Source organism: Megalops cyprinoides, chromosome 23, assembly GCF_013368585.1.
Source record: "Megalops cyprinoides isolate fMegCyp1 chromosome 23, fMegCyp1.pri, whole genome shotgun sequence".
Taxonomy (NCBI): Eukaryota; Metazoa; Chordata; class Actinopteri; order Elopiformes; family Megalopidae; genus Megalops; species Megalops cyprinoides.
The window spans coordinates 7,072,647-7,081,648 of record NC_050605.1 but is presented as its reverse complement, the minus strand read 5'-3'; positions in this window follow the sequence as shown (position 1 = coordinate 7,081,648).

Here is a 9,002-nt window from a genome sequence, read left to right as displayed (position 1 = left end):
CAAAATAAAGAAAAATGTTGTTCTGGTTTGAGTAAAGGTAATTTATTCATATTTTTATGATGCACAAGCCATGAAAACTGCTGTTTTACCTGGGCTTCCCTTTATGCTACAGTATAACCAAAGGGAAAAATATCTGTGACTATTTCATACTATTGAGTGACTTAAGATGAAATGTAAAATACTTTCTGTTCCTTAAGATGAACGCCAATACACCATTTCTGTTTACCACTTCATTGTATGCATCATATTCTGTGTGTACTGTATGTGTAAAAAAAGCTGCTATCTGAAAGGATATGTTGTAAGATGTTCATGTGCTGTGTGTGCCTTTACTTTTTGTATTCATTGTTGTATTATTGTCTCTACAATTTTATGTTAAAAATACTATGACTGTATCTGCTTTGTTGTCTCGCTGTGTCTAAGTCCATTAAGGTGTGAATACTTATAAACTTGTTTTATATTTAATTTGTAAAATTACTGTAATCCTTTGAAATTTAGTAAAAGTGTGTAAAAGTATGTAAAAGCATTGTGACTATTTTTAATAGTTGTTCTTTTTACTGTAGACATGTCAGTTCCGTCATAGTTCCATCCCATCCTGCACATAATTTGTGAATTTGAAACCTATTTTTCTTGTTTCCTCCTGTCAGGCGGATAAATTGGACTATTTGTTTCATGAGGTTCTGATTATCCTGTTGATTTGTACGCATGTTGTACGCTGTGAAGGAAACATTGCATTTGGCACAGTACTTTTACAAATCCGTCTCTGATTGTGATTAAAATTTATAACTGAGTAAAACCGAACCCACTTTAAAGGACTTCAAACGCGCTGCAGAGTTAGCCATTAAAGTGAATGAGAATCACTCCTTTTCCTCCTTTACATCATTAGCTGTGCTTTTTTTCCCATCAGCCACTGGGCTGAATGATTACGAGACAGTGAGGCATCTGGGCCATTTCATGCTGCGTGTGAGAGGTTTTTGGGAGCAAATTTGATTCAGTGATTTTTTTCTGTTTGTTTCTACCCCTTAGCAACAGACAAAGTTAAAATCAAATGAAAATTGAGCATGGCCTCTAAATTGTTCTCATTCAGTAAAAACATTCTGGCTGCTGTCAGCTGCAAAAAAAGGGATCAGTGTGGACTGCTGTGGCTTCCAGAGGACAATGTTCCAATATACCTCAGAAAACAGTGAAATACAAAGCAAATCAGCCAAGATAGGGTACCTGTATAAAGTAAGGAAGTACGATATGGTAGATAAGTATTATTTAGCATATGAGTGAAATTGACAAATGAAATTGGCAAAATTGACATCAGGCCCTTAATAAGTGCAATAGCATAGGTTCATTTTCCAGCAAAAACTGCAAGATCTGTCCCTACAGTAGGTATCAGTCAATCTATGTCTTTACTCGGTTTGCTAATAATATAGGATATCAGAAATTAGCTGCAATATTTACTTGGTTATGGACTGTAGAAAGAATCTCCCATCAATGTCCCTACCTATTGAAGTCTATCTCTAGGTGGATACCCACTATGTTTTCCTGCCACTTGATTTATCTGCTTTGTATCTGTATAAGTTTGTCTGCTTTGACAAATCCTGCCCAAATAAGTGAGACTGCCATGTTAGGAAAAGCTGGGTTTTTAGTTTCTCACAGCAGAACGCTCACCCCTGGATCCAATCAACATTTCCCCTGAACTTTGTCTCACGATCACATGCAGGTGTTGCATTATAAATCACCAAAATTAATGTGAAAAGACCGTGTCTTGAGTGATGCCAGTGGGGTTTACTTTAATGGACCAAACATTCATTAAGCAGAATTTGAAAGGCTTGTTACCCTCACACCTTCTTGCCGGTTCATTCCAAACACTTACTGACTGCATCCAGACAGCCCTGTACCCAATCGTATACAAGTGCTCGCAGCCTTAAAGCACTCTTGTTTCAGAGAATCGTAGTCATACTACCCTGTAACATTCTCCTACTTGATGACTGACACTTAACAAGGCTTGGTTAAATTAGTGCTTAGATAGAAGACTTCATGGGAAAAGCAGGTTGCTGCAGAAACAAAACTCTGGGATTTGGATACTTGCAATCAACTTCCACAAATAAACGAACTTCAAACATTTGAAATATTAATCCGGCCTTGCGCCCATGCCTCATAATTTTAAAGGCCTATGCATTCCGTGCAGTTTGGTGTGTCATTGCAGTGAACTTCATGGTGTTCGGCCTGGTTTTTCCAAATTATTTTTTGGCCTGAGCTCTCTCAGATAACATTTAACCACCTGGTTCATGTCAACTCATGTTGTTTAGCCAGTACATGAAAGTATGCATGTCACTTGCCAGAACTTACAGAGCGACAACTTAAGTATCTTGCTGCTGAGGAGAGAAGTCTGTTCGGTCTTTTGATGGAGAAATGAACAAGTTTCTCAAAAATCTCCCGAATCATATCAGGACTCACAGTGTTGTTTACATACTGAGAGAGTCCAGGCAGGAACTCCTGGGGCGACGTCAAAGCGAAGTGAAGAATGAGCACCTCGTCTTCCAGCTGGGACAGCTACGCCCATCCTCGCTCCCTCCCTGAACCCAACTGTGAGGACATACTGGAGATACGAGGTAAATAATGGGCCAATAGATATCACAGACCAATGTAATATCAACACAGATTCAAGAGACCTCATTCCAGGAAGTCTCAGGAGAAAGGTTATACAACATGAAAGTCATCAGGTGACAGTGGTCAGTTGTGTGGGTGGAACAAAACCACTTTCAGGTAGCTTCAAGGTCACAGAAGTTTGCAAAGCCTTGAGGTAAATGGGGCAGGTTTAAGGAGTGCCTGAAATCAAGAGATACTCAAGATGAAGGTCAGTAACTGACCTTGATAGCGATCCCATTCCTAACCATACCTTTGTTTATCACATTAGAATCTACAAAGTGAAAAACCAATGAAGATCAAAATATACTTCCATATAGACAAGAAGTAGCCTAGATTCTGACCCCTGATGTTTGATATCTTAGAGTATGGTCCCCATAGGCTGGTAAAGCTTCCCTTTGTAATGCATGTTCAAACTAATGTTAAAGGGTCTTCAACGAGAATCTCTGAGCTCAGTTAGATTTTAGTTTGTGAAACCTCAAAAACCAGGGAATTGGCCACTTGTGCATCATAGATAAACTCACTTTCAACTGCCAGTGTGTGCTGGCAAAAGTATGGTTGCAGGGCACAGAACCCAGACAAACACAAACAGGTTTATGCAGGCTAGAGCTGAATCCTGTGGCTCAGCATTCAGCAAACCCCTGATGTCAAAGTCAATCTAAAGCGTTCTGTTCTGCACAACTGCCAAAATCAGAACACTCCGCTCCCAGACTGGACACCACTACCATTAGGTTAAGCCACAAGTGCTACTAAATAGTGTATAAAGATTTTGTACATTCTGGCCAAATAAAAACGAAAAAGATGTAAACATCACAAAGTGATGAATTGTAAGACTAAAGCCAATGTTAAAAAATAGCACCCACAGTGGTGTAAGAAATCACTAGGAGCCTGCTAGTTTGTGTAAACAGCAATTCTGCTTTTAGTCACACCAAAGCCTACATTCGAAAGTAACACCAACAAGGCCACATGCACTACATGTATTGACTCTGTCCAGTCATTGGATCATTAGATATGCCTGCCAGTAATTAATTATTGCTAAAACTTGTGTGTTTTCTATATATTGAAGGAATATTTACTGCACTGTTTTTTTTAGATGTATGACAGTGCATACACAGCTATTTAACTAACGAGTCTGCTTAAGCCAGGGTAACTGGCCGGGCCCAAAGACAGCAGAGGCATTGCCAGATGTAGGGCTGTTTGAGAAAATGTTTCCCACTTGAAAAAATGAAAAATGATTCCACAATTATTGGCTTATGAAGTTATTGTTTCCCTCTTCAGCCACAACAAGGTCTGGATTGAAAGTTCAAACCCTAACTGAAAGTCTCCTGATTAATTTTCATAATTAATTCACATAACATATGACATGGTATTTATTTATTTAGATGTTTGTCTGTACATGTTTTATACATATATCTGTTACAGACATTTCATATTATACATATGAAGAAACACATGTGCGTCTTTAACTTGTGGCAATGAGCAGTAATACAGTAGTCTTACCACTAGAGGGACATTTTTTGCAGGATGCAAGCTGATTTGAAAATTTGTGATTGCCATATTTCCCAGACATCCACCAAAGCCTTTAACCCTGCTATCAGACCCCAGGCCTATAACTAAAAGTGTAAACCCCAACCTTGGACACTTCAAAACCTGAGGTGTAACCCTTAAAGATAATCATTAAACACAGATAATCCTAGAACATGTTTCTTGACCCATTTATCAGTAAATGATTGACAATTATTGCTGTGCAATTAGTGTTAATAACCTAATATTCCCCAAAATCTTTAAAAAAAAGGGTATCTGCTTCAGAATCATCTGCTTTAAAACAGTCTCCCGAAGCAATAAAGTATTTCCATGGATTTGGGGCAGTTTCACAAATACAGTACCTGTCAAAAATTTGGACACACCTACTCATAGAAGTTTTTTTTTTGTTAGTTTTACCATTTTCCACATTTATAAAATAATTGTAAAGACATCAAAACTATGAAATGACACAAATGGAATTATGCAAGTGACCAAAAAAATAAAACTTCATACATAGGCATCACTTATATTTGTCTAAGAAACAAATTTCAAGCATTTACGCATAAGTCTTTAGATCAAAATTTTGTTGAATGCATGTTTCCCATTATCTTAATCAAGTTTGTCCAAACGTTTGACTGATACTGTATATCAAGCCTTTTAACTTTCTTAAATTTTAAAGTAAATCATGAAAAACAAGGACCTCAAAGACCTACCTGTACAGAACAAATTGTCTCAGAAAACAGATACAAACATTCATGATCTGTGTGTAATTTCAAAAAGTAAATTATCACCTGGAGAGCCTCTGGTGCCCCCTTCTGGTACAAAATGAACCAGTTAAAAACATCTATAAACTGTATCTTCAGATTGGATTATGGTAAAGTACTGATCCTATTCATTTTAACCTGGAAAGAGTGAAAATAAAAAGCATTCATGACCTCTAACAAAAGTTATCTATTGGAGCTTGCAGGGCAGTATGCATACAAAATGTGCATTTGCTTTATTCTATATAAACTATGCAAACGTCCAGAACTCAGCAAGCATAGTGCACGCTTGCCTACTTCTTGGATCAGATGTCACTGCAAGCTGCAAGCATGCATGCATGTGCACACAGGAAACAAATTAAAGAATGCCTATGAACCCGGGTTTGTGTGTAAATGTTTGTGTGTAAATGTGTGTGTGTGTGTGTGTGTGTGTGTTGCTGTGCAAACTGCAGAATGCTAGGCTTAAGGAATGTGATAAGGTGCTTGGTCAAGGACGGGAAAGTTACTGAATGTACTATCCATAAGGTACAATAGTGCTTTTCATATAATGTATTCATATAATGAGCAACTTTGGGCACAGCTGAAAGCACCATGAGACAACTATGTTTCATTTAAGCTTCAAGCCTTCTTAGGAGAATGATTCTCCTTTGCTCTATATGACAACACTGATGTATGTGTATGTGTATACATGTGTGAAAGAATCACTTTATTATTAATGTACAAGAGCAAAGTGAACATTAGGCTGTATGTGATGATTATGCTGATGATCTGGCTTTACATGTAGATACCAGGGAGTGATGGTGTGTTGCAAGAACTTGCTATTATTCTCTTTTTTTTGGTTCAGGAGAGTAAATGAAAGTTGAGGAAATTGTATATTGTGCTGTTAACCCTGAGGATGTTTAGGTTGTGCACATAGAGCAGCGAGGATATCCGCAATAACACAACCACATGACATCATCTACCCGGGACATAATGGTATCGACCACTATGTATGTATTTACTCAAGGAATTCATGGAATTCAATAAATATCCATGAACAGGGGGAGGTCGGTACTTTAATGTGTGCTAATATATCCCCAAGTAGTTTGCCCCTGGTGCCAGAGCAGCAGCTTTCACTAAATTTGCCGCATGCGAGCACAATCCATGTTGTGGTTTGCACCATTTTCACACAATTCCAAGCACAGGAAGTGGGGTGTTCCCTAAAGTCGCCTCACATTTTCACTGGAAGCACCCTGAGGTTTACAGAAGGAGAACAAATGGCTTTAACCCCCCACCGGGTTCTTTCACTACCTCCCACAGAATCTCATTGTTTCCAGTGTACCATAAACCATCTTTGATCGCCATGTTAGGTTCAGCTGTCCCTGAGAAAACTTGCTCCCAATCTTCTGCTTCCATGTGTTGAATAAAAACCTTCTCGGACACCCTCAATCCTGGGCATCAGCTGTCAGTGGAAGCCATTCATATATACTTGCAGAGTGAAAGCTGAGGCGAAAATACTGTAGGTGAAAAGACTGCTTTTTCTGTTCTCTCCTTCTGTGAACCTCCTTACTCCAACAAAAGTTGCTTGTAGGCCCTGCATTGGTATCGTGGCAACTACAGTGAGTATGTGGCAAATAACCAGGAGTGTACAGCATATCTGCATGATTGTTTAATGGGATTTTTACTGCAGCAGTAAAATATGAAAGTTACATAATCTCAGGAGCTGATGAAATGGAAACGATCTCACACTAGATACATAAGCTCAGATCAGCACTGGAACTGAGGGACAATGATTACCTTGGATGCTAGTCTGCTTGCTAACTTTAGCTTTTCATACTAAATAGAATGCAGTGGTTAAAGAGCCGGGCTCATAAAGCAAAGCCTGGTGTTTTGATTCTCTGGAGGGTCACTGCTGTTGTTTCATTGGGTGGGGTGCCTAACCTGAATTGCCTAAGTAAATACTGAGCTGTATAAATATGAAAAACTAAGCTATGTTAGCCACTCTAGATAAGAGCATCTGCTGTGCAAATTTAATGATGTATCTATTCAGTGAAAACATAAAAATTTAGAGTGTTTGGTATTTTCTGTTACTGTATTTAAATATAAAATGAGAAAGTGAATCCTTCATTCATGGGAGTGACTCTGGAAAGTGAATAGCAATATGGATGGCCAATGATTTTGAAGTGAAATTGGGTGTTGAATGCATATTAAGCCCAAAAGGCTAATGTTTGCTAGTGGACTCGCACTGAGGCTAGGGGTCATTCCTGACACACACAAGCTAAAGTGTTCTTGAGTGCCATATCAATAAAGACACACAATATTCACCCTTTGTGGTATTTAGTAAATAAAAATGCTCAGTGCACTGAGTACAGACATTCTGTGAACAGGTAATACCTTCTACCTGTTATATGGATATCAAAAGTTCTACAGCAGGGGCCAACCTGTGGACCTAGGGTGGCTTTTAATGTTGTTCTTCAGAGCTTCATGTGCGGCCACTGAAGTGTCTGAAGGAATGACTAAAACGCATCCATTATGAACTGGATTAAAGCTATGATTAAATACACCCAGTTAAGTGCATTGTTGGCCCTGTTAAATGTATGACATGCTGGTGCAGAGTGGAGCTGGTGTAAAAGTTAGTATTTAAGAGCAATGTTGAGCAAGTAGTATTTAGGTTATCCTTATCATCTCACCAGAGGCATAAAACCAGAGAAATTGCCATGAATGCTTGGGAAAATTGCAACTCAATCATCTCTACCTCATGTCAAGTGTAAAATAAACATTTGACCTCCATGGCATATAGTAAAAACAAATGGCAGTTCTCAATACAATAAATCAGGTATTAAAAATCTGAATGTAAATGTAAAATGAATGTGAAGCAAAACAATCTAGTCAAATGAAGCTGAAAAGTTGCCTGTGGTACAGCTTATTGAGGAGAGGTATGTTAGCATCAAAGTCCAACTGCAAAGAGATAAGACATGGAAACACACCAGCATGCTAATGTGTTTATTATAGAAATGTAAACATGTGTTGCAAGACCATTGTTTATGACACAACTCAATGTAATTATTAATGGCACCTTTCTCTAACTGTCATTAGTATGACATGTTGTGTATGACACAGCTCAATGCACATCTACATTTTGTTGCTTAGCAGATGCTCTTATCCAGAGCAATGTACAACATGTGAACATTTAATATTACATTTACATGTTTGACATCTAGCGGATGCTATTATTACAGAGCGACTCCCATAGTCAAGCACAAAGTACATCCAACAAAACGCCACAAAATGTTACATAGACAAGAACTAAGTGCCATTCACAAACACACAGCCAAGTTTACAAATGCACTCCCGGCCCAACACACAAGTGCAGCACAATACACTCAACAGGAATGTACCATTTCAAGACAATGCTTACACATATCCTCAAGTAAAACTTCGACACATAACAGATGGAATTATATGCACACAGTCCGGTAAAATAATTAACAATGGCAATATGATCTAGTGATGGGACAGGGCTTCCCCAGTGGCCTCGATGGACTCCCATACATAGACTGCCTTGTCTTTGTACAACCAAGGCTTCATGCAAGTCTGAGAAACGAGGCTGTCGCTTGAGCAGCAATTAACAAGCGACTAATTCAATTAGCAGTTAAAATGCACTTGCGAAACTAGCCAAGGGAGGAAAGAATAACAATCACGTGATTACTATACAATACTACATGAGTCCTTGCAACAGAGTTTCACGCGGTTAGTAAGGTGATACTTAGTGATTACTTAATGAAATCATTAATGATATCTTCTTCTGTAATTAATCATCTCTAACTGTGATTAGTGTGACTTTTTTATATTGCGCAGTTGATGACCACCAGTTTGCCCTACACAGAAAAGTTGTGAAAACTTTTGAACTAGTCATTCTTTATGGTTATAATGTAAATTCAATTTTCGCAATTAAGAGGTGATTAAATAGACAGAGATAGAAAACTATTAGCAGTGATACTGGCAAGATATGAAGGTCGACGTAATTCATTCAACTGTTTCACAATTCCTAGGGGCATGTATGCGAAAACTATATTGTAACCTGCAACAATTCATCTGTGTGAA